The sequence below is a fragment of the Hypanus sabinus genome, chromosome 11 (genome assembly GCF_030144855.1).
Source record: "Hypanus sabinus isolate sHypSab1 chromosome 11, sHypSab1.hap1, whole genome shotgun sequence".
Taxonomy (NCBI): Eukaryota; Metazoa; Chordata; class Chondrichthyes; order Myliobatiformes; family Dasyatidae; genus Hypanus; species Hypanus sabinus.
In genome coordinates, this window is record NC_082716.1 from 77,509,822 (window position 1) to 77,537,564 (window position 27,743).

Here is a 27,743-nt window from a genome sequence, read left to right on the forward strand (position 1 = left end):
CAAACAGGTAAACTAATATCTTACTGAGTGGCAGAGAAGGCATAAGGGACCTCATCCTATTTCCTACGTATACAAACAAGAGTTATTCCTTGTTTTGTAAGCATGTTTAACCAATGGTTAATTTTCTCAATAAAGCTCTGAGAAAAATCATCAAAGTTAAGGCCTGTCAATTTAAATATTAAAATATACAACAGCCTTGATCAGTGCCCTGGTGTTTAGCTTTCTGTCTATCAAGTAACTGGGTAAGCTTGGTTTCCTTTGTCAATGTCTTGGCGATCGACTCTCTGTCTAACAGTGACTAACTGAGCTGGGTTTTTCTTGTTGTAGAGGAGGCTGGTTATTCTGGGATGGGAGGAGGGTAAGGGTGGGGGTGACCTGATGTGGAATATAGACAGGATAAATACTAGGAAACTTTTTCACATAGCAGATATGTCTAAAACCTGAGGGTTTGATAAGTTTACCATAAAGGGTAAGAGTTTGCAGGGGATCTGAGGAGGTATATTTTCACCTGGAGTGTAGTTGAAATCTGGAGCACACTACCTGAGGGAATGGTGGAGACAAAGAGTCTCATAAAAGTTTAAGAGATCATTTTGATGGAATACGTAACCACCAAGATATGGAAAGCTATGAACCACGTGCTGCTAAATGGGAAAAATGTAGATGTTAACTTGATGAGCCACACTGGCCTCCTGGGCTGAAGTACCTGATTCTATTCACTATGATTCCATGATTCTCTCATCATCTGGTGTGACTCAGGAGTCCCATTCCACCATAGCAGTCTCCACCACACTCACTAAAGTTGAAAGCAGTGGAAGCAAATAGTTTTGTACCTTTTTCTTATATACGGGCCCTCTTCGCGACACGTTCAGTGTCCCAATATTTTCAGCGCTTCCGATGCCCTCTGGACCAGTCAGCCTCCAGCTTGTAATGCAGCGGTTAGCCCAACTCCCACATTTGGAGATGGACGGTGTTGGTATTCCAACTGCGCTAACACTTGTAGCAGCTATCTCCAATTTTGTGTTAATGCTCTATAGCAGTAGTTCCAATATTTTTTGGGTTACTACTCCCTTATCTCCCAGGGCACATCCCTAGCAACCTCCTCTCCCTTTCCAACCTTTACATTAAAACAATTAATTGTTTTGATTTACAACACACAGTGAAAGGAAATTGGATCTGCAAATTCAAAGCACTGACAAATAATTGGAAAAATTATTTAAATCTATTTAAAGTGACAAATAAAATTATTTCTTAATTTTATTACAGTAAAACTAATTTCCAACAATTTTAGAGTGTACATTAGTAATCCAACTATTCACTATTTCATTGCCTTTTCACCTTTCAGTGAGATGGGTGGCCTTGGTGCAGTGATATCAATTTCTTAACGTCAGGCTGAATGTCACTCACAAAGAGTCTCAGATCCCCACATTCAGTAAGTTACAATCTGTTTTGTTGCTTTGAAAGAAAATGGGTGACTGCATTGAAATTTGCTCCGCCAACAATGATGTTGGAAAGGCAAGAAAGAACATTTTTCCACAGTTCAGGTTAGCATTCAGAGATTTCATTCTACAACCAAAAGTCCTGGTACAAGTTTTGAACCAGCTCAAAGACACGTTATAGTGAGATCAGTTCTTCCTCCATCCTTCCTGTTAATTCCTCATTACAAGTGTTCAGGAATGGATTTATTAACCAATCTGGGTTTTGGATCAAGAGAGAATATATTCTCTTCAAATGTTCAAGGAGCCTGGGTGGTTTCATTGCCTCACTTGAAAAAACAGGAACAGTATCACTGTATGATTAGTGCATGTGAATCATATTAGTTAACACTGTACTATAGTAGTGAATGGCAAAATGCATGGGTAGGGCCCAGAAATAACACGACTTTTTCAGTCTAGATTTCTCATGATATGCCGAATACAGAAGTGTCACATTGCTTTTCAACAACTATGATGTGCTTCAAGCTAAGTCTAAGAGAACGATGTGTGAGCAAGTGATAGGTTGATAATGTGATTATTGCAGTCAATTATGAGGCACTAAAGATCAAATGCTTAAAATAAGAAATTCATTTCTTAAATTAAGCCCGTAATCCCTCAGTTACCAAGCAACCCATCACCATCCCCTTTATCTTTATCACCCTTGGGGTTGGTGGAGGGGGGGGTTGATATCACCTACTTTGGGAACCACTGTTATACAATGAGACTGAAGCATCTCCAGACTGCAATCCTGGAAACTCTAGCAGATCGAAGCATCAGGATCTCCCCAGGTATATCTAAAAGAATACAGACATTAGTTTGATTACAGATTTATGCAAAACTTTACCCAGGGAATTCGCAGTCCATCTTTCTGCCAGGATTTAACTCTGCCCCAAGATACCCTCCAGACAATGGGGCTTTGCCTGCAACTGGATGTTTTCTTTATGAATGCCACACTACAATGTCTGTGAGACAAAACCTCCCCTGGGTTCGGCTGGAACTTTAGCCTGATGCCTTATTTCTATGGTATTAGTGCACAAAAGAGGAAACACTTTTGTACAGGCTGTGTAAAACCAGGGAAAGATTTCCTCACTTGGCTCTCTCCTTCGTATCGCTGCCTGCCAGGGCTGCAGGCTGAAAGTGAGAAGAACACCAAAACAATGGTGCAGAAATGTCTGGCAATATGTAGGAAGCTGACTCTCTGCACCCACACCACATTGGCCTGCAATGCATTGATGTACGCACACAGACACACACGCACACACATAGATGCATCCATCCAAACATACACACATGAACACTTCACACACACGTGCTTGCACTCATATATACATACAAAAATACACACAGATGCCAATGTGCAAATGGACATGTACAAATATAAAGACATGCACCCACAGATACACACACAAGACAGTTGCACACACATACACACACACACACACACACACACACACACACACACACACACCTATTATCCATAAGCTGAATTATATATCATCACATACAGTACTGTGCAAAACTCATAGGTACAAGTGAAAAAATTCTGTAAAGTGAAGATACTTTCAAAATAATGAAATGAAAAGTTGCTAAATATAAAAAAACTATAAAGAACAGTAAACAGTAAAAAAATGAATTCTAATCAATCTTTGATGCAACCACCCTTTAAAACTGCATCCATTCTCTTAGGTACACTGCCGTGCAGTTTTATAAGAAAATCTGCTGGTGAGTTGCTCCAAGCATCTGTGGAAATAGTCACAGTTCTTCTGCAGACTTTGGCTGTCTCGCTTACCTCTGTCCCTCCAGGTAATCCCAGAGAGCTTTGATGATATTGAGCTCAGGGTTCTGTGGAGGCCGTGTCATCTAAAACCATATAGTAAAAATTAGGGTGCCTAAGACCTCCGCACAGTACTCAGTTAAAGTTACTTCATGGATTCCTTTCTGTTTCTAACTTGTTTATAATTAGGTCAAGATATATTAAAAGAATAAGCCAGTGCAGAAGACTTCAGCTGAAATAAGCTGCCTTCATTCTTGAGTATGTTCAGATGCTTGTGTAAATAAGTTCTGAAGCCTGGCTGTCATCTGTGCAGGAATGGAAGCTGGTTTGCCTGCAGAAGTAGCCTGTGAGGAACCTGGTTTGGTCTTTCATCGTTATCTATTTGAAGTTTTCTGAACTGTGAGGACAGGGTACACATAAGACCTGATCAACTGGTTGTTATGTTGAGGGATATCAGCCTCTTTCCAGCAGAGGAAAGATGTGAATTAACAATGTTGGGTGTGAGGAGTAGTACTGCCAACAAAGACTGTGTTAGATGCCAAAAGAGGGGAGCTGGACAGTGCAAGTGGATGCATGGGGCACAACAGAAAAATAGCCTGAGAGTTTCAAGCTGTGATTTAGTGACCAACTAATCCCTGTAAACACTGCTTCAAAGTGACAGCCTCAGATCAAAGCACCAGTCTTGTCACGGTACAGGCTGATTTTTATTAAAATCAAATCCGTTCAGTCATTGCTGCAAGCAGTCTGTAAGGAAGAAAAGTTATATTCTTTATGCTGCGGCTATTTTTATTGAAATGATTGGTTATTGTGTGAATACAAAGCAGCCTTTTGTTCTCTCAGGGTTTAGTGTTATGTATTATCAGCATAAAAAGTATGTTGTAAAGAATATCCTTGGTCCGTCCTTCAAAGTTGGCATTTTTTTTGATTGCTGGGATAGCCAAGAACTTGGAGGATATAGAACATTGGTTTAAGTTAGTGCATAAAAGTGAAGAACTTGTAATAGAGTGTGCACATGAGTGTATGAGTTGTCTGTGTGTCTGAATATATAAATACACAAAGCAATTTAGGACAATGCATCCCTTAAATATTCCATTTTACTTACTTTCAGGAGCCACCATTGTTCCTGGCAACTGATATGGTAATCCATATTGTGCACAGTCTTCTCCTTGAAAGGTGAAAATATTCTATGTTGCTCCTGCTTCTTATGAATGGTTGCTGCCATGTCAAGAAGGAGAATCCCCAAACATCTGGAAAAACGTAGGTGTTAGGTTTTGGTGACCCCTGCATGCCACTGGGGTCAGAGGTCCATTTGAAGTTTTTGATGTCAAGGCCCAAGAGTCCTAGGGTCCAAACGGCGAGTCAACAAGACTGGAGGTAATGGCCTGAAGGATCTATGAAGGCCTTGGTCACCAGGGTTGGATGTCCATGCAAGTGGGAAGTTGCGTCCTGGGGAGTCAAACCCATGCTCAGCGAGTCCTAGGGACTAGGATCAAAGGTCAAACCCAGGATCGGTGAAGTCTAAAGTTAGAGGACCAATGTCTGAGAGTCCGAAGCCAAGAACTGGAGGCCTAGAGGCAGCCAATCCTGGGGTTAGAGGCCTATCTGTGTATGGGTGGGGTGGGGAAATGGGTTTGTTTTGCTGTGGTCTTGTTCTGCTTTTGTTGTTGTTGTGGTCGATGCTGCTTGTGTTGCTCTCCCAAACGCTGTGGGCAGGCTATGTTGCCACCTGAATGTGTGGTGATATAACTGATGCATTTTTACTGTATGCTTCGATGTACATGTGACAAACAGATCTGACTAACACCACTTACCTGCACTCTGTCTGTATCCTAGAAAGTCCTGCAAGTCAAGAGTTCATCTAAATATTGGAAGAATCCTTGCCTCCACTACTCTGCCAAGCAGTGTGACCCAAACTCCAAATGCATCTGTGTGAAGAGAATCTTCCCCTCTGAACCATTACTCCTGTAGAGTGTAACAGCTGTCATAGTGTGAGGCAGGTTAACTGCAAAGGCAGGTGTGGTGTGGGGCAAGTATGGAGGAGGGATTGGAATGGGACACAGTTGGTGCAGGGTGCAGGGTCATATAGTTCCATTACGAAGTGTAAGGGGCCTAGAATAGGGAAGGCATAACATGGAATTGTGAGGAAGCAGGTGCAGGATATAAAGGAGGTGGAGAGTGGGTCTAGGGTCTCGTGGGGCAGGCCATGGTGGGAAGAATACATCCTGAGATCAAGATACAGAGAGGTGCAGAGTGGGATGAGAGCCCTGTGGTCAGACACTGGGTGCAATACTAAGTAACTCTAAAGATTGCTACACTCAGCACCACCAGGGCAATTTGCCTCAGGCAACGCACAAGACACTGGGGGAACTGGGCAGGTTAGTCCAGGCAAAAGGTCGAAACCTGAAAAATAAGGTCAATTTCCCTCCACAGCTGCTGCCTGAGTTCACTCAGGAACTTGCTTGTTGCTCCCTATTCTAGCATCTGTGGTTTCTCTTATGTCTCGTTGTGTGATTAGGATGTACATTGGTGAGGTGCCATTTGGAAAATTCTGTTCAGTTTTGGTCACCCTGCTATGGGCAAGATGCTATTAAGATGGAAATAATGCAGAGGAGATTTACAAGGAACTTGAGGAATTAAGTTATGTGGAGAGTTTGAGCAGGTTGGGACTTTTTTCATTGGAGCATAGCAGAATGAAGGCTGATCCAATATAAAACCTTGAGAGACCAATGCGCACTGTCCTTTTCCTGGTGTTTGCAATCAAGAACTAGAGGGCATAAGTCTGAGGTAAGACAGGACAGATGTAATAGGAACCAGAGGAGCAAGTGGTCTGTGTATGAACTGAGCTGCAGAGAAAGTGGTTATGACTGCTACGTTAACCACATTTAAAAGGTACATGGACATGTATATGGATAGGAAAGGTTTTCAGGAATTTGGACCAAACATGGCTAAATGGGACACATACAACAAGCTAGAGGAACTCAGCACGCCGGGCAGCATCCGTGGAAAAGAACAGTCAATGTTTCGGGCCGAGACCCTTCGTCAGGACTGAAGAGGGAGAGGGCAGGGGCCCTATAAAGAAGGTGGGGGGAGGGGGGGAGGAGAAGGCTGGTAGGTGCCAGGTGAAAAAACCAATAAGAGGGAAGGGGTGGGGGAGGGGAAGCAGGGAGGGGATAGGCAGGAACGGTGAAGAAGGAATGTAATGGGAAAGCACTATGGGTTGTAGAAGGAGGCGGAATCATGAGGGAGGTGATAGGCAGCCAGAGGAGGAGGCAGAGTGAAACTGGGATGAGGGAAGGAAGGGGAGGGAATTACAAGAAGTTGGAGAATTCAGTGTTCATGCCAAGGGGATGGAGACTACCCAGACGGTATATGAGGTATTGCTCCTCCAACCTGAGTTTGGCCTCATCATGGCAGTAGGGGAGGCCATATGTGGACATATCGGAATGTGAATGTGAAGCAGAGTTGAAGTGGGTGGCAAACAGGAGACCCTGTCTGTTGTGGCAGATGGAGCGGAGGTGCTTGACGAAGCGGTCCATTCCCACCCTCCCCCCACCTTCCTTATAGGGCCCCTGCCCCCGGTTGACTGTTCTTTTCCATGGATGCTGCCCGACCTGCTAAGTTCCTCCAGCTTGTTGTACATGTTGCTTTGACCCCAGCATCTGCAGTGTACTTTGTGTTTATGGCTAAATGGGATTAGATTAGATGGGAATTTCGATTAGCAAGAATCAATTGAGCCAAAGGACCTGTTTCTATGCTATATGGCCCTTTGACTATATGACAGCCGGAGGCTGCTGCTGCAATGTAATTTCTTTTCAAAATACACCAAGAATTCCTGAGGAATTTATTAGTCCTCATGATGTAGGTTCTTACTGTAAAAAGACTGTTGACGAAGGGTGGAGGTGACAGTCCTTCTCATCAAACTCTTCATCAATGTTCAAGAGTACAGAGGAAAACTGCCTTAAAATCGAAGGGCCTGATATCTGTATATAAAAGGAGTAGAGCCCATGTAATCTGTGAAGACAGATGGAGACAAAGCAGGTTGTAGGATGGCACAGGTCAGTTAGAACAGGGCCCAGGTGGCCTGAGGTGCTAAAGTACGAAGTTCAAAGCAAAATTTATTGTAGAGTACATACATGTCACTACATACATGTCACTACATACATGTCACTACATACATGTCACTACATACATGTCACTACATACATGTCACTACATACATGTCACTACATACATGTCACTACATACATGTCACTACATACAGCCCTGAGATTCTTTTCCTGTGGGCATACTTAACAAATCTATAGAACAGTAACTGTAAGCAGGATCGATGGACAACCAACTGTGCAAATGGAAATATAATAAATAGCAATAAATAACGAGCATGAGATAATAAGATAAAGAGTCCTTAATGTGAGACTATTGGTTGTGGGAAAACCAGAAGAAGAATGAGTGTAGTTATTCCATTTTGTTCAAGAACCTGATGGTTGAGGGGCAGTATCTGCACTTGAACCTGGTGGTGCAAGAACTAAGGCTCTTGTACCTTCTACCTGATGGTAGCAGCAAAAAAGAGCACAGCCTGGGTGGTGGGGATCTTTGGTGATGGATGCTGCTTTTCTACGGCAATGTTTCATGTAAATGTGCTCAATGGTTGGGAGGGTTTTACCTGTGATGTACCTGGCCGTATCTACTACCATTTGTAGGATTTTTTCACTCAAAGGCATTGGTGTTCCCATACCAGGGAACACCAGTCAGCACACTTTCCAGCACACAGCGACAGAAGTTTTCCAAGGTTTTTGATGACATGCCAAATTTCTGCAGTCCCGAGGAAGTGGAGACGCTGTCATGCTTCCTTTGCAATGATCAGAATCAGAATCAGGTTTATTATCACCGGCATGTGACGTGAAATTTGTTAACTTAGCAGCAGCAGTTCAATGCAATACATATTATAGCAGAGAGAGAAAAACATAATAATAATAAACAAAATAAATCATAATAATAAATAAACAAGTAAATCAATTATGTATATTGAATAGTTTTTTTTAAATGTGCAAAAAACAGAAATACTGTATATTAAAAAAAGGGAGGTAGTGTCCAAAGAGTCAATGTCCATTTAGGAATCAAATGGCAGAGGGGAAGAAGCTGTTTCTGAATCACTGAGTGTGTGCTTTCAGGCTTCTGTATCTCCTACCTGATGGTAACAGTGAGAAAAGGGCATGCCCTGGGTGCTGGAGGTCCTTAATAATGGACGCTGACTTTCTCACTCACCGCTCCCTAAAGATGTCCTGGGTACTTTGTAGGCTAGTGCCCAAGATGGAGCTGACTAGATTTACAACCTCCTGCAGCTTCTTTCAGTCCTGGTTACTAGCCCCTCCATACCAGACAGTGATGTAGCCTGTCAGAATGCTCTCCACAGTACAACTATATAAGTTTTTGAGTGTATTTGTTGACATGTCAAATCTCTTCAAACTCCTAATAAAGTATAGCTGCTGTCTTGCCTTCTTTATGTTGGGACCAGGTTAGATCCTCAGAGATCTTGACACCCAGGAACTTGAAGCTGCTCACTGTCTCCACTTCTGATCCCCCTATGAGGATTGGTATGTGTTCCTTCATCTTACCCTTCCTGAAGTCCATAATCAGCATTTTTGTCTTACTGACTTTGAGTGCCAAGTTGTTGCTGTGACACCACTCCACTAGTTGGCATATTTCACTCTTGTACCCCCTCTTGTCTCCATCTGAGATTCTACCAACAATGGTTGTATCGTCAGCAAATCTATAGATGGTATTTGAGCTTTGCCTAGCCACACAATCATCTGTATACAGAGAGTAGAGCAGTGGGCTAAGCACACACCCCTGAGGTGTGCCAGTGTTGATCATCAGTGAGGAGGATATGTTATCACCAGTCCGCACAGATTGTGATCTTCTAGTTAGGAAGTCGAGGATCCAATTGCAGAGGGAGGTACAGAGGCCCAGGTTCTGCAACTTCTCAATCAGTATTGCGGGAATTATGATATTAAATGCTGAGTTATAGTTAATGAACAGCATCCTGATGTAGGTGTTTGTGTTGTCCTGGTGGTCTAAAGCTGTGTGGAGAGCCATTGAGATTGCATCTGCCATTGACCTATTGTGACGATAGGCAAATTGCAGTGGATGTAGGTCCTTGCTGAGGCAGGAGTTCAGTCTAGTCATAACCAACCACTCAAAGCATTTCATCACTGTCGGTGTGAGTGCTACAGGGCGATAGTTGTTACGGCAGCCCACATTATTCTTCTTTGGCACTGGTATAATTGTTGCTTTTTTGAAGCAAGTGGGAGCTTCTGCCGTAGCAATGGGAGGTTGAAAATGTCCTTGAATACTCCCGCTAGTTGGTTGACACAGGTTTTCAGAAACTTACCAGGTATTCCATCGGGACCTTCTGCTTTGCGAGGGTTCATTCTCTTTAAAGACAGTCTAACATCAGCCTCTGAGACAGAGATCACAGGGTCCTCAGGTGTGGCAGGGATCTTCACAGCTGTAGTTGTGTTATATTAATTATATTTATATGATGGGTCCAGGACAGGTCCTCTCGGATTGTGACACCCAGGAATTTAAATTTACTGACCCTCTGATGATTACTGGCTCATGGACCTCTGGCTTCCCTCTCCCAAAGTCTACAATCAGTTCCCCTGTCTTATTGACATTGAGTGAGAGGTTGTTATTATGACACCATTCAGCCAAATTTTCAATCTCCCTCCTGTATGCTGATTCATCACCACCTTTGATACAGCCCATAACAGTGGTGTCATCAGAAAACCTGTATATGTTGATTTATTATCACAGAACATATATGTCACCAAATACAACCAGGAGATTCATTTTCTTGTGGACATATAGTATTCAATAGATCCAATAACCATAATTGAATCAATGAAAGACTGTAGCAAATAGGGCAGACAATCAGTGTGCAAATACAATTCTAAAAAATATATACATCAAACTATGATACAACGATTTTAAAAAATACATACTAGCATATCCTAGAAACTGAGCCTGGTTTCTCAAGGTAAGCCCATAATGTCCCAACTATATACAATGGGTTCAAATCTGGTCAGGAATGAAAATCATTGTAAGTGGCCAGGCTCAAACTGGGCCTCAGTTGGGTTGAGTTTGGATTTGATTTTAATTTTATACCAGAGCAGACCTCTGCGCCAACGCCCTGCATAACTGGGAGGTATGCAGAAAATGTTTGGCGTCAGTCACCTGCTCCTCGCAAGCATGGAGTGCAGACTGTCTGCTGTTACTGATATTCCCTCTGGAAGCCTGGTCGGAGTCAGAGACAAATTGGCTCAGGCACGTGATGACCTTGACTGCAGCAGGCAGCGTTATAGCTGTTGGCCACCGAATTTGCTGTGGGAAATAAAACACTTCTGTGACAGCCTTGCTGGAGAAGTGATGCGTCGTTGTATATTGCTGCTCAGAGAATTGCCAGGCTGTGACCCTCTGTGCTCTGTGCCCTCTGGTAGGAGGATACAACCTGCAAATCACCTACCATTTACTCTCCCTTGAAGCTGCAGCGACTTTCACTCTTACCTTCTGATACCATCTCTCTTCACCTTCTCACCTACCCCGAGCAGAGCCGTCAGAGAGAAAAAAAAAACAGGATAAGACTTTATTGCCAGGTAGTGAATGACAATTCAGAATGTTATCCCATAAAGTACTTTACAGGAGCACTTTAACAAAACCCAAATTAACAAAATAAAACGGAAATGTTTTTGAATCAAAATGGCCGTAAATTTGAGAGAAATTGGGGAAAGAGTGCGTGATCCTGATAGCAAGAGTAACCCAGGGAAAAACAAGAATACAAATTTAAGGACAAGATATCATTATCATTCACATATTATTTTGCCAAACAAGCCATGTCAGTGATTGGTTCCCTAAGTCATTCTACTATCAATGATGTGTAACACTGTCAGAGCCATCCCCATACTTGAATGCTGAATATTGTGGTACTTGCGTTTGAATGAGTTGATGACATCATCAGTCAACCACTGTCCAGAAATAGCTTAAGAGCAACCAATTATGTGGTGTCAAATCTAAAGACAATTGGGCACCTCAGAATGTGATTGGTCAAGAAGGACGGCAGGCTTACAGCTGCCATCCACATCTCTGCCAGCATAGGTGGGATTAGGCCACCAGTGACTCAGTCAAAAATTCAATGATCACCCCAAATTTTCCCTAAAGCAGGCCAACCTCTTGGTCTAGAATCAGGTAAGGCAAGAATGCCAGATATCCTTTCCTGCAGGGCATTACTGTTAACACATTTGCTCGACCCAGCCTTCCAGAATCATTAACTGATTTCAAATTATCAGCTCCTGTGGTAGGATTTCAGCATATTGTCAGATCTAGACCTCTGAATACCTGACCATAACACAACACCATGCTACCATACTAATGACTAGTGAACCACTGTAAGATCAAATTAAGATATCCCTCATCCTATTTGTAACATCACACACAGTCACATCCAGAAGGCACATGACATGCCTCAAGGAATGCATGGACATATCTGATAGTCCATAGTATTCAGGACATCTTCAAGGAGCGATCACTCGAAAGGCAGCGTCCATCATTACGGACCCCCATCACCCAGGACATGCCAGGTTCTCACTACTACCATCAGGAAGGAGGTACAGGAGCCTGAAGGCAAACAATCAATAATTCAGGAACAGCTTCTTCCCCTCAGCCATCCGATTTCTGAATGGACATGAACATTACCTCACTACTTACTTTATTTTTATTTTTGCACTACTTATTTAATTTAACTATTATTTTTTATAAACTTACTAGTGAAAAACAAAGATAGTGTGCAGTCAGACTGTCAGGAATGGCAGACAAGGGCAGATAGGACAAACTTGCGGCCAGCAGGGTGAGAATCAGTGCATTAGAAAAAGAGTAGCAAGTACAGAACTCAAAGTGTTATATCTCAGTGCATGGAGAATAAGAAGTAAGGTGTATGATCCTGTTGCACTTTTACATAAATGCCTAGAGATGGCTTTTTAGTGCAGTTTGTCATTGGGTCTACTAGGGGATCAGCTAAACTGGATTGCTGTTACATAATGAACTGGAGGCGATTAGGGAACTTAAGGTAAAGGAACTCTTAGGAGGCAGTGATCACAATATGGTTGAGTTCGACTTGATATTTGATAGGGAGAATGTAAAGTCTGACGTAGAGAGGGCATACAACAAAGCAAAAATTAGTGGGAAGATAGAGAATTAAGAAGCTTTTAAAAACCTACAGAAAGCAATTAAAAGAACCATTAGGAGAGAAAAGATGAAACATGAAAGTAAGCTTGCAAACAATTTTAAAGTGAATAGTAAAAGCTTTTACAAATTTATAAGAGATGAAAGAGAGATGAGAGTAGATATAGGACTGCTAGAAACTGAGGACAGAGAAATAATAATGGGGGACAGAGTATTTTGCATCAGTCTTCTCTGTGGAAGACACTAGCAGTGTGTCAGATGTTGAAGGGCATGAGGGAAGAGAAGAGAGTACAGTTATTATTACAAAGGAGAAGGTGCTCAAAAAGCTGAAAGATCTAAAGGTACATAAGTCACCCAGACCAGATGAACTACACCCTAGTGTTCTGAAAGAGGTAGCAGTAGAGATTGCAGAGACATTAGTAATGATCTTTTAAGAATCATTGGACTCTGGCATGGTGCCAGAGGACTGGAAAATTGCAAATGTCACTTCACTCTTTAAGAAAGGGGGAAGGCAGCAGAAAGGAAACTATAGACAATTTAGCCTGACCTCAGTGGTTGGGAAAATGTTGGAGTCAATTGTTAAGGCTAAGGTTATGGAGTACTTGGTGACACAGGACAAGATAGTACAAAGTCAGCATGGTTTCTTTAATGGAAAATCTTGCCTGACAAACCTTTGGAAATTCTTTGAGGAGATTACAAGTAGGATAGATAAAAGGGATGTAATCACTGTCATATTTGGACTTTCTGAAGGCCTTTGACAAGGTGCCACACGAAGGCTGCTTACCAAGTTAAGAGCCATGGTATTACGGGAATCATGGGTATCATGGTATTATGGTTAGAGCATTGGCTGGTTGGTAAGAGGCAGCGAGTGGCAATAAAAGCATCCTTTTCTGGTTGGCTGTCAGTGAGCAGTAGTGTTCTGCAGTAGTCAGTGTTGGGATCGCTTCCTTTTATGCTGTATATGAATGATTTAGATGATGGAATAGATTACTTTGTTGCTAAGTTTGCAGATGATACAAAGATTAGTGGAGAGACAGGCAGTGTTAAGGAAAAAGGAAAGCTGTAGAAGGACTTAGACAGATTAGGAGAATGGGCAAAAAAAGTGGTAAATGAAATACTATGTAGGAAAATACATGGTCTTGCACTTTGGTAGAAGAAATAAATGTGCAGACTATTTTCTAAATGGGGAGAAAATCCAAAAATCTGAAATACCAAGGGACTTGGGAGTTCCAGTGCAGAACACACGAAAGGTTAACTTGCAGGTTGTGTCAGTGGTGAGGAAGGCAAATGCACTGTCAGTTTTCGTCTCAAGAGGTCGAGAATACAAGCAGTAGGATGTGATGCTGAGGCTTTATGAGGCACTGGTGAGGCCTCACCTTGAATATTGTGAACAGTTTTGATCTCTTCATGTGAAAAAAAAGATGTGCTGGCACTGGAGGAGGTTCACAAGGATGATTCCAGGAATGAAAGAGTTATCATATGAGGAACGATGAATGGCTCTGGGCCTGTACTTGCTGTAATTTAGAAGGATGAAGGGGATCTCATCAAAACCTTTTGAATGCTGAAAGGCCAAGACAGAGTAGATGTGGAAAGGATGTTTCCCGTGGTGGGGGAGTCTAGGACAAAGAGGGCACAGCCTCAGGATAGAGGAGCGTCCATTTAAATCAGAGATGCGGAGAAATTTCTTTAGGCAGAGGGTGGTGAATTTGTGGAATACATTACCACAGGCGGCTGTGGAGCCCAGGTCATTAGGTGTTTTTAAAGCAGAGGTTGATAGGTCCTTAATTGGCAACAGCATCAAAGGTTACAGGAAGAAGGCCAGGAGTGGGGCTGAGGAGGGAGATAGAAAGGATCAGTCATGATTGAATGTCAGAGCAGACTTGATGGGCCAAATCGCCTAATTCTGCTCTTATGCCTTATGATCTGTAACTCATGTTTTATTCTCTATTATTATGTAGTGCTTTGCGCTGCTGCCACAAAGACAGCATATTTCATGACATATGGCAGTGATACAAAACCTGAATCTGATGTTTCTTGGAGCCTGTTCATGAAGGTGGATATTATTGCAATGCTTGTTATGCCAACTATTAACACTTGGGGAAGATGCACCATTTCTGGACAATGTGTTTGGAAAGTCTGTTGGTGCATCTTTGTGATTCCTCTTTACATTATGATTTAATAAGATACATACCTATACCTAGTAGCACAGGAAATGTAGTCCCAGCTTCTTAAAGTACTCCATCCCCTACCCCCACACAGTGGGCTTCACCTGTCACATTCTAGCTTGTCTTTCCCCCACCTTCTCATTCTGGCAACTTCCCCCTTCCTTTCTAGTCCTTCTGAAGGGTCTTGTCCTGAAACATCAACTGTTTATTTATTTACATAGATGTAACCCGACCTACTGAGTTCATCCAGCATTGTGCTGCTCTGGATTCCCGACATCTGCAGGATCTCTTCTGTTTATAACTCTGTGGTAGTTCTGTTAAAATATCAATGGAACCCTGTAGATATAGCCCTGAGTTAAGAGGTCCATAATGCCAGGCTAATCCTTCCTATTACCATTGTCCTGATCAGTAAGGTGTGGACATTTGACAGAGGGAGCAGGGTTAGTTTAATCCCATGATAGTCCATTGTCAAATGGAATTAGCTGCTCTATGGTGCCAGCATCAGCAAGGACCAATATTGTTACAATTTCATCTTTGGAATCGAAGCGGACAGTGCAACAAAATTGTCTCATATTTTACAAATCCCCAGCCTCCACTTTGCAGACAGTTCATTCAATTCTCTTCCTTCTGCATCTCTCAGTTCAAGTAAATGATCAACAAAGAACAGCTTGACAGCAGGCGAGAGGTCTCAGTGTGGAAATGCTCAGCTATAACGTAGCATAATCAGAGTATCTCACACCCATCCTGGCAATTACCTGAAGACTCTTCCCAAAATGAGAGATTGAAACCTGCCCACAGTATTGACAGTATGAGCTTAATTTGTCGGCATGTGGCACTTTGGTGAGGAATGCAGATCCTGTCCCAAAGTATATCACCTAATAAATAGTAAGTGTCTGCTTAAAAGCAGGATGGGCTACATCTCTATCTATCATTTCTGTTTCTTGAAAGAAGACACTCTTGATTTCACCTTCTGATGGACAAGCTCCAATTTAAAGCTGTATTTTCTTTATTCTTTTCCCTTCTTTGTAATAGACTGCAGCACAACAGAGGATAGGCTATAGCATTTGTTCCCGGTGTTGTTGATGCATCTTTGGAAACTGCAATGGGCTTGATTTTGATTGATTTTGTTTGTCCTCTTTCAGATAGAGCATGGATGGATCAAGCCCAAGGGTTGTGGAGGCACTTCAGGGAGGCTTACAATGCTTTTCAAGTCACTGTAAGGATGGGAGGTGATGGGTCCTAACACTTCGTTATCACATTAACCACCAAGAGTTTATCTTGCTGTGGTAACTACATATACCTGTCTGGACACCCCCCCCCCCCCCCCCCCGCTGACTGCTCCTGTGGCTCCTCCCACAGGCCCCGGTATAAAGGCGATTGGAACCACAGACCCTTCCTCAGTCTCCAGGATGTTGTGTGGTGGTCACTTGCTGCTTGTGCTTTCTTCCAGCCAATAAAAGCCTACCTTAACCCATGTCTCAGAGTTATTGATGGTGCATCACTTGCCATAACACTTTAAGTCAGTAGATGAACCATTCAAATTTTAAATAAAAGCAGAAAATACTGGAAACATTCAAAAAGTCAGGAAGTATCTGTGGAGACACAAGTGAGTCAGCAAAGACAGCTGGAAGCAGATCAGAAGATGCAAAAGTAACAGGCTTGTTGTCGTGGGTGACTTCACTTTGGCTCAAGGAGAGGCCATACTGTATATAGTACTAGGTTAGAAAACCTAGTCAGGTGACAGATATCTCAGTGGGTGGGTATTTCAGAGACTGGCCACAATGCTATGACCTTTGTCACAGCCTTGAACAAAGGTTAGAGCAGAAAACATAGGAAAGTATTTATTTGAGTGAGGGCTAATTACGATGCTATTAAGCAGGAACTTGGGAGCGTAAATTAGGAACAGATGAACTGAGGGAAATGAACAATGCAAATATGGAGTCTATTTAGGGAATAATTGCATTGTGTTCTGGACAGTTTTATCCCATCGAGGCAGGGAAAGGATGGTAGAATGAAAGAATCAAGGTTGAGAAGATTAGTGAGAAGGGTCCAGTGATCACAATGCCATTAGTTTCAATACAATTATGGAGAAGGATAGGACTGGACCCAAGGTTGAGATTTTTGATTGGAGAAAAGCTAACTTTGAGGAGATGCGAAAGGATTCAGAAGGAGTGGATTGGGACAATTTGTTTTATGGGAAGTATGTAACAGAGAAATGGAGGTCATTTAAAGGTGAAATTTTGAGGGTAATGCATCTTTATGTTCCCATTAGGTTGAAAGGAAAGGTTAAAAGTTTCAGAGAGCCATAGTTTTCAAGGGATATTGGAAACTTGGTTCAGAAAAAGAGAGATATCTACAATAAATATAGGCAGCATGGAGTAAATGAGGTGCTTGAAGAATATAAAGAATGTAAAAAGAATCTTAAGAAAGAAATTAGAAAAGCTAAAAGAAGATACACGGTTGCTTTGGCAAGTAAGGTGAAAATAAATCCAAAGGTTTTCTACAGTTATATTAATAGCAAAAGGATAGTGAGGGATAAAATTGGTCACTTAGAGAATCAGAGTGGACAGCTATGTGTAGAGCCAAAAGAGATGGGAGAGATTTTGAACAATTTCTTTTCTTCGGTATTCACTAAGGAGAAGGATATTGAATTGTGTAAGGTAAGGGAAACAAGTAGGGAAGTTATGGAAACTATGATAATTAAAGAGAAGGAAGTACTGGCGCTTTTAAGGAATATAAAAGTGGATAAATTTCCAGGTCCTGACCAGATATTCCCTATGACCTTGAGGGAAGTTAGTGTAGAAAGAGCAGGGGCTCTGACAGAAATATTTCAAATGTCATTAGAAACTGGAATGGTGCCGGAGGATTGGCATATTGTTCATGTGGTTCCATTGTTTAAATAAGGTTCTAAGAGTAAACCTAGCAATTATAGGCCTGTAAGTTTGACATCAGTGATGGGTAAATTAATGGAAAGTATTCTTAGAGATAGTATATATAATTATCTGGATAGACAGGATCTGATTAGGAACAGTCAATATGGATTTGTGCGTGGAAGGTCATGTTTGACAAATCTTATTGAATTTTTTGAAGAGGTTACTAGGAAAGTTGACGAGGGTAAAGCAGTGCATGTTGTCTATACGGACTCCAGTAAGGCCTTTGATAAGGTTTCACACGGAATGTTAGTTAGGAAGGTTCAATCGTTAGGTATTAATATTGAAGTAGTAAAAAGGATTCACCAGTGGTTGGATGGGAGATGCCAGAGAGTAGTGGTGGATAACTGTTTGTCAGGTTGGAGGCCAATGACTAGTGGTGTGCCTCAGGGATCTGTACTGGGTCCAATGTTGTTTGTCATATACATTAATGATCTGGATGATGGGGTGGTAAATTAGATTAGTAAGTGTGCAGATGATACTAAGATAGTTGGCGTTGTGGATAATGAAGTAGGTTTTCAAAGCTTGCAGAGAGATTTAGGCCAGTTAGAAGAGTGGGCTGAAAGATGGCAGATGGAGTTTTATGCTGATAAGTGTGAGGTGCTACATTTTGGTAGGACTAATCAAAATAAGACATACATGGTAAATGGTAGGGCATTGAGGAATGCAGTAGAACAGAGTAATCTAGGAATAATGGTGCATAGTTCCCTGAAGGTGGAATCTCATGTGGATAGGGTGGTGAAGAAAGCTTTTGTTATGCTGGCCTTTATAAATCAGAGCATTGAGTATAGAGGTTGGGATGTAATGTTAAAATTGTACAAGGCATTGGTGAGGCCAAATTTGGAGTATTGTGTACAGTCCTGGTCACAGAATTATAGGAAAGATGTCAACAAAATAGAGAGAGTACAGAGAAGATTTATTAGAATGTTACCTGGGTTTCAGCACCTGAGTTACAGAGAAAAGTTGAACAAGTTAGGTCTTTATTCTTTGGAGCGTAGAAGGTTGGGGGGGGGGGGGACTTGATAGAGGTATTTAAAATTATGAGGGGAATAGATAGAGTTGACATGGATAGGCTTTTTCCATTGGGAATAGGGGAGATTCAAACAAGAAGACATGAGTTGAGAGTTAGGGGGCAAGAGTTTAGGGGTAACATGGGGGGAACTTCTTTACTCTGAGAGTGGTAGCTGTGTGGAACGAGCTTCCAGCAGAAGTGGTAGAAGTAGGGTCAATATTGTCATTGAAAGTAAAATTGGATAGGTATATGGACAGGAAAGGAATGGAGGGTTATGAGCTGAGTGCGGGTCAGTGGGACTAGGTGAGAGTAAGCATTCGGCATGGACTAGAAGGGCCAAGATGGCCTGTTTCCGTGCTGTAATTGTTATATGGTTATATGGTTATAGTAGTGAAACAAGATGAAGAAGGAAATAAAGTTTAGACCATGAAACATAAGAGCAGATTTAGGCCATTTGGCACATTGAGTGCGCTCCACCATTCCATCGTGGCTGATTGATTAACCCTCTCAATCCCCTTCTCCTGACTTCTACCTAACCTTTGATGCCCTGACTAATCAAGAACCTATCAGCCTCTGCTTTAATATTCTCAATGACAGCCTCCACAGCTGCTTATAGCAATGAATTTCACAGATTGACTAACCCAGGCTAAAGAGATTCCTCTGTCTCTGTTGTAAATGGACGTCCCTGTATTCTCAGGCTGTGGCCTCTGGGAATCTTGCATGAGGATTCCAAGCCCCTTTGCACCTCTGATTTATTAACTTTCTCCCCGTTTATTCCTATACAAAAGTACATGACCATGCACTTCCCTACACTATATTCCATCTGCCACCTGGTTACCTATTTCCCAATCTGTCTAAGTCTTTCTCCAGTCTCCCAGTTTCTTCAACACTGCCAGCCCCTCCCCGCCATTTTTGTATTGTCTGCAAACCTGCCCAGAAAACCATCAGTTCCATCAACCAAATCATTGACATATAGCATGAAAATGAGCGGTGCCAACATCAACCCCTGTGGAATACCACTAGTCTCCAGCAGCTATCCAGGAAAGCCTGCACCCTTTATTTCCACTCTTTGCCTCCTGCCTGTCAGCCAATCTTCTATCCATGCTAGTATCTTTTCGGCAATACCATGGTCTCTTATGTTGTTTAGCAGCCTCATGAGAGGTACCTTGTCTAAGGCCTTCTGAAAATCAGGAAAAGCAGCATACATCAATTCCCTTTTGCCTATCCTGCTTGTTATTTCTTTAAAGAATGCCAACTAATATGTCAGGCAAGACCTCCTCTTAAGGAAACCATGCTGACTGTGGGCTATTTTATTATATGCCTCAGAGTACCCCGAAACATCATTCTTAATAATGGACTCCCAACTACTGAAGTCAGGTTAACCAGACTATAATTTCCTTTCTCCTGCTTCCCTCCCTTCTTAAACAGTAGAGTGATATTTCCAGTTTTTGTGACCTCTGGAACCATGCCAGAATCTAGTGATTCTTAAAAGATCATTAATAATGCCTCCATACTCTCTCTATAATCTTCTTTCAGAACCTTGGGGTATAATCCATTCGTGCAGGTTACTTATCGACCTTCAGACCTTTCAGCTTCTGAAGCACTGTCTCTTCGGTAACTGCAGCAACACTCGTATCTTCTGCATGACAATCTCAAATTTCCAGCGTACTGCGAGAGTCTTCCACAGTGAAGACTGATGCAAAGTATTTATTAAATTTGTCCGCCATTTCTGTCTCCCATTACTAGCTATCTAGCATCATTTCCCAGCGGTGCAATATATACTCCCACTTCTTGTTTACTATTTATGTATCCGAATAAACGTTTGGCATCTTCTTTTATTTTATTGGCTAGCTTACCTTCATATTTCTTCTTCACTCTCCTTATGACATCTTTAATCTCTTTCTGTGGGTTTTAAGAGCTTCCCAATCCTCTACTTCCCACTAATTTTTGCTATATTATATTCCCTCTCTTTTTCTTCTATATTTTCTTTGACTTCTTTCTGTCAGCTGTAGTAGCCTCATCCTCCCTTTAAAATGCTTCATTTTTTGGATGTATATGTCCTGCGCCATACAAATTGCTCCCAGAAATTCCAACCACTGCTGCTCTGCTGCCATCTCTACTAGCATGCCTTCCAATCAACTTTGGCCAGCTCCTTTCTTGTGCCTGTGTAATTCCCTTTATTCCACTGTAATACTGATCCATCTGACTTTATCTTCTCCCCCTCAAACTGCGGGGTGAATTCTATTATATTATGATCCCTGTCTCCTACGGGTTCCCTTACCATAACCTCCCTAATCAAAACTGGTTCATTACACAATACCCAAACCAGAATTGCCTTTTCCCTAGTGACCTCAGCCTCAAACTGCTCTTGTAGGCATTCAACAAATTCCATCACTTGGGATTCAGCACCAACCTAATTTTCTCAATTTATCTGCATATTGAAATCCTCCTTCAGTATTGTAACATTGTCCTTTTTACATGCCGTTTCTATCTCCTGTTGCAACTTGCACCCCATATCCTGGTTACTGTTCAGAGGCCTGTATATAACTCCCATCAGGGTCTTTTTACCCCTTTATCTTCTTAACTCTACCCATAAGGATCCTACATCTTCCAATCCTGAGTCACGTCTTTCAAAGTGTTTAATTTCATTTTTTACCCACACCCACCCTTCCCCTACCTGACTGTCCTTTCAGTACAATTGGATGTTAAGCTCCCATCTATGATCCTCTTTCAGCCACGACTCAATGATGCCCGCAACATTGTACCAGCCATTCTCTATATTTGAAGCAAATATCAGCAGAGCCCGTGAGAATTATAAGGTAGCTGGAAAGAGACCCCTCATAATTTTGTATACATCTACAACATTCCCAACCTGGGGTCCAGAGACCCCTCAGTTAACGGTAAGCACCCATGGCATGAAAAAGGTTGGGAATCCCTCTTCTAACAGATCTCCCCTCATTCTCCTGCACTCCAGAGAATAAAGTCTCAACCTATTCAATCTTTCCCTTTAAATCATGTTGTCAAATCCCAGCTCAGGTACTTGAGTCCAGTTAAAACTGGAATTGTGAGTACCAGCCCTACTTGTAATGTTATAAAAAAATATAAATCATTTTTTTAAAATCACATGATCAGAGCACAAACATCAATCGGCTTTACATCAAGAAAGAGAGAACATGCTTGTTCCTTAATCTCACCCGGAAGCTGCAAACTTTCCTAAAGTATATGGGATCTAGAATTTCATAGATGTAGTACTAAAACAGGGAGAGTACAGGACCTTTATAAATACCAGATGGGCCTTAACTAGTATTTATTTATCTATTATTTATTGAGATAATATTACATCCATTTCCAATCACCACATTTTATGAAGGATGTGAATCCCTACAGCATCTGCAGAAGAGTTTACATGATCTGTTTCAAGGTAGGGAATTGCATTTACAAGCTTAGGCTGAAGAAGCTGGGATTGTTCACATTTAAGCAAAAAAATTGTAAGGAGATCGGATAGAGAAAAGCTGTTTCCATTAGCAGATGTGTTAAACATCAAGGGAATTAGGTTCAAAGGTTCAAAATAATTGACTGAGGATAGAAATGCAGTGAAAAGATTTTATTTCCACAGGGTGAGTATAATCTGAATTTGGTTCCTGCAAAGAAGGTGGACGCACAACTGCCAGGGCTTTCAGATGCTGACTGGATCAGCTCTTAAAAGAAATAACATCCAGGATTATCGGGAGTTCTCAGGAGAATTGCCTTTGGGCAAATATCCTCTGACGGTGCAATGATTCTATTTCATTTGTTTTCCTGCGGCTTTTATTGCAAATATCTAGTGTGATCTCCCCGCTCCTCTTGGGGTTTGGCCTCACTCCCATGTTGTCACATGTTAGACAAGGAAGAAGTTTTCTACAATGGGAACCTGATGTCCAGTTCATTTTCTTGATTGCACTCAATCATCTGCTCACCACTGTGTTGACTTCTACCTGTACTGGGAATGGGGCTGGACTTCAGACCCAAGAACAGTCTTGCACCACCACTGCACCTTACGATTTTAAAATAACATTTAATTTACTTTAATTTTTTGGTCCTGCGTCAGAGATGCCATTATTTTTACATTCGATATATTACTTTGGAAAGAACATTTCTCCGATCTATTGTATTGAGGCCTAAAAGGAGATAATCATAGAGAGCATTATTATTTTGTGCTTTTAGCATTTTTCATATTTCCATCTGCTCATTATAGTATTGCTGTTCCTTATGCTGTGCGTCATCCTTTTATTTCCCCAGATCTCTCTTTGGCTTTTTGTTCAACTTTATGTGTGTTTCTGCAATTCCTTCTGTTGATCCCAGTTGGGCCATTTCCTTTCTTCTTGCAAGGATTTCTATAAGCTTTTTCATTTTATTTCACTTTTAATCTGCGTGCAGGATTCTTTAAGGTCATGCTTGATTAGTCTATTCTTTTTGATCTTGAAAAACATTTTTATCCTGAATGGTTTACAAAGTATCTTTAATGGTCTTACATTTGTTTCCTGATTAAATGTTATCACCAGCCTCCGCAACCTACTGATTTTAGATATTCATTAATTTCAACGTCTTTAGGTTTGTTTAGATACCGTACATTGTTTGCATCTAACTTTGGGTACTTCTGGCTGCTAGCTTGTGTTAACTTTTACCATCATGATGTTGCTCCATCACTCCAAAAGTTTTTTTAAATTGACTCGAATTTCCAATATATTTTCCGCTTTACTTAAAAATATCCCATTTTTAAGCTACCCCTGCTAATACTAGGCCAAGAAGCAATTCACTGATGTTAATACTTGGATTTCCAGGTTTAAATTTGGTTGGATTCAAATCTCTCATTGATTTATTTGTCCAATATTGCACTGAGCAAACTGTCGTCTTTGCACTGATGTTGACTTGTTGCAATTTGTGAGTGTTAAGTTGGGTTATTTTATACCAGACTCATAGCAGAGGACTATGTGACTAACATACTGCTTTTGCAGTCAATAGCTCAGGCTGCGACCATGCAGGGTTCCAGTAATGGCACCAGCGCAGGGACAATGTATCTAAATTGCATGCGTGCCCTGAGGCTTAAATTTATTATTAGCAAGCAAAGAATTTCCTGTGATAAAAAGACATTTGTAGCAAATGTTTTATAATGAGAAGGGCTACTTTGGAATCAGAATCAGTTTAATATCATTGACATATGTTATGAAATTTGTTGTCATGTGACAGCAGTAGATTGTGATACATAATAATAAAACTGTAAATTACAGTTAGTATAGATATATAATTTAACTTTTTAAATATATATATTCAAAGTAAAATGTATTATCAGAATGCATGCATGTCACCACATACAACTCTGAGATTCTTTTCCTGCAGGCAAACTTAGTAGCTGTAAACTGGGAACTATGCAAATGCAGATCTAAGTAAATAGCAATAAATAACAAGAACATGAAATATCAATAAAACAGAATCCCTAAATGAGTGTACTATCCCCTTTGGGTCAAAATGAGGGGAAAAAAGTGAGGTTCAACATCCATTGAGAAGCCAGATATCAGAGAGGAAGAAGCTGTTCCTGAATCATTGAGTGTGTGCCTTCAGGCTCCTGTATCTCCTCCCCTGATGGTAACAATGAGAAGAGAGCACGTCCTTGGTGATGGGGGTCCTTAATGATGGAAGCTGCCTTTTTGAGGAATCACTCCCTGAAGATGTCCTGGACACTGGGGAGGCGAGCGCTTCCGATGGAGCTGACGGAGTTCACAAATTTCTGCAGCTTCTGTTGATCCTATGCACTGCCCCCACCATCCCGCCCGATAACAGACAGTGATACAACCAGTTAGAATATTCCCACTGTACACCTGCAGAAATTTGGGGGTGCCTTTGGTGACGTGCCAGATTTCCTCAGACTCCTAATGAAATATAGCCACTGTTATCCTTCTTTGTAACCTAATATTTCTTCATATGGCACATAATCTTGATCACAGGCTCTGGCTCCAAGATTAGGACAAATGAATGACTCTCAGACTAATTCCCTAAGGTCCCTTAAAATACATATATAGCACAAACCCAGGTTTCATAAAACCACTTGCTTGACTGACACTCAGAGTTTCAAACAGCATTTTCAAGATTCCTTGCAAATTCTCTTTTGATCATCTCCCAGTCTGTGGCAATGGTTGTTGGTAGACATCACCACCTCCCATTTCTCCCTTCAAGAACATAAGGACTGCCTGGGTTCTTCCTGCATTTTCAGTTGCTGTTTCAGTTTCCAGTATCTGCAGTTCTTTTTCTCTCCCAGCTCTGCGGGAAATCTTTCAGAACACAGACAACAGCTGCTCAAGAAGCTGCTCACTGCCACTTTAAACCTTTTCTTTCAATTTCCACATTCAGCAAATGAATAACAACAATTTCAATACTTGTCTTCAATTGGAAATGCAGGCAATTTTTTTTTCAATAAGCTGAAGGAACAAATTAAGTGAACATGAATCAGATAAAGATGAAAAAGAATCGGAACAAATCCTGGATTTTTTTCAGTCAGTGTCATCATCCCACAAGAGGATTTCATTTCATGTTTCTCATAGACTTAAGGTAGGATCATAAGATTAGGAAAGCATCTTTTCATCCTTGAGAAAACTGTAAATATTACAACTACCCTCCTTTTTTTAGTAAAGAATGAAATAACTTGCATTATATTGAACCTTCCATAACCTCAAACGTGCATCTCAAATAGCCTCTGACAACCAAGTCCAGCTTCACCTGGGGCCTAGCTACTTAGCCCGGCTGAAGCATTTCTACTGACTGGAGAAGGGACAAATGCAAGTTACTGGTGCCCTAAAACCAGGCATTTCACACAGACGGGGCTGGTCGGCCCTGGTTACCATCTCAGCAAGAAGAAAGAAAACTCTAATCTCAAACCTCTGCTACCTTGCAGCTCTACCCAGTCATGAAAAAATCCGGAGCTGGAGTCCCTTAGGCAGTGAGTCCTACACTGCGTTCAACGCTGGCTGACAACTCCTGCGATGACGCTGATGCCAAGCTGTTTTAGTCTCTGTTATTCCCTTGGACTCATCAGCTGTATGGAGAGGGGGAGCCTGCTGCGTGGACAACAGCTTGCTCTTCATATCGTACCGCCCTGGCTTGCATAGACAGTTAAGGCACAGCCTCCAAGGTCGACTCCGATCGACTGAGGGCCTACTGCTACTGTAGCCTTGAGTCTGCCACTTCAGCATTGCAATGAAGGTACAGCGGCCACTTTGCAGACAGTGAAATTCTGCAGACAACAGGGCAATAAAGAATAACATAATACCTCTTTCAATTTCAAAAAGAAACTTAGCACCATTTCTTTTTATATAGAACTATTGCCACTCAGGTGATACACCCCGATGTTGTTTGAGTGGATTCCTTGCCAGAATCAGCACAGTAGAAGGAGGAACTCGGAGTATGGCTTTTCCTCACAGAAATTTGCTTTCCCTGTGCCAAGCCTCAGTGCATGTACTCTCTTAGTCTGGAATGTGCCAGGCCACAGCAGGTCCTAATAGACACCTCACCATGCTGGAAGACCAAGTAGTTTTGGGCAGACCAGGGCGAATCTTTCACCATACTGATAATCGTCCAGCAGCACTTGTTGTTGGGCTTTCTATGCGCCCCTAGGAACAGCCAATAGACCAGAGTGTCTTCTGTTGCGCAGTTTCACAGAAGGAACCAGACAAGACTGTTGCATCCTTCTCCACATCGACTCAGCAATTCCACAGTCTGCAAAGAGACGGGTGACTGTTTCCACCTAACCACACCTAACTAGAAGGCAGTGTGAGTTGAAAGTGACATTCTGACCTTACAGGACGGATGTAACTGGTAGGGTTTCTCTCAATGCCAGCAGAGTGAGACTTTGGTGCTTGTTGGCAGGATCTGGTCATGAGGCCTTCTCCCAGATAGTTTGGACAGTTTGCTTGTGAACCACCCCACAGCAAGCATCAAGGCTTTATCCGGCAGCATCTGCAGGGTATCCCGTGCCTGATGGATTTGTGGTCCAAGGTGTTCACCTGGAAGAACTTTTCCATGAAAGACTGGTTAAGTCCAGCTGGCTTGGATGTTGCAATGGGACCAGGCCCACCCCTCACAACACCAGAGACAGACAGATTCTCAGCACACTTATTGTGCACGTACTTCAGCTCTACACACAGCCTGATGCGTCCAGAAGCAAGGTGCCCATTACGCACGACCTGCAGTGCAGTCTGCAGCCAAAGTTATATGGGACAGGAAACTGGGTGGCAATGGGCTCAGCATTGCCTAGATGGGCTGAAGAGCCTGCATGAGTGCTGTATTGCTCTATGACACAGAAGTTTCAGTAACCCCAGATCTTCCCTCTCCTGCCTGTCTCCCACACCAGCCCCGTCACAGCAGCCGGCCCAGAGACCCAATGGTTCTTGAGCCCACGTCTCCTGCAACAGGCTCAGGGTGTTGATTGTTCAGGGAGCCTTCGCTGTACCCGGCACTGGAAGTTACCGCCTCAGGCTGCACTGAGTACGTTTAAAGCGGAGGTTGATAAATCCTTGGTTACCGAGAGCATCAAAAGTTATGGGGAGAAGGTAACAGAGTGAGAGGGAAAATAAATCAGCCATGATCAAATGGTGGAGCAGACTCGATGGGCTGAATGGCCTAATTCTGCTCCTATGTCTTTCTGTAGCAATCTTGTTTGAACAGTCAGAGTTGTTAGCCCTGAGCTGAACGTCCAAGCCTGGAGGACCAGCAGACCACTCTAAGTCTGGCCTCTACCCTTTCACCTACCAAGAGCCGAAGCACAAGGCCCAGCCAGTACAGCTCTCCAGGTCGTTAAAGCAAGTAAGCCTTCAAATCACATCAAAATTGTGGCCCTCTTGAAAATTGTTTGTTGAAGTTTGTAAAACATTCTATTGAAGTAGCCTCTTTAGACAACTTGCTGCAGTGGACAGTTTTAGATAGTCTATTTCTAGAAAAGCAGATTGCTTGAGCTTTGCTGTTAAGCACATCTTGTCTCCATTCAGCGATTGGATTTTGTATAGTTTATTGCCTGACACAATGATCTCAAAGATCATATTGATAGAGGAGGGAGGGGATAGATTGATATTAGAGAAGGCGAAATGGCTAGCACAACATTGTGGGCCAGAAGCCATATGCAGTGCT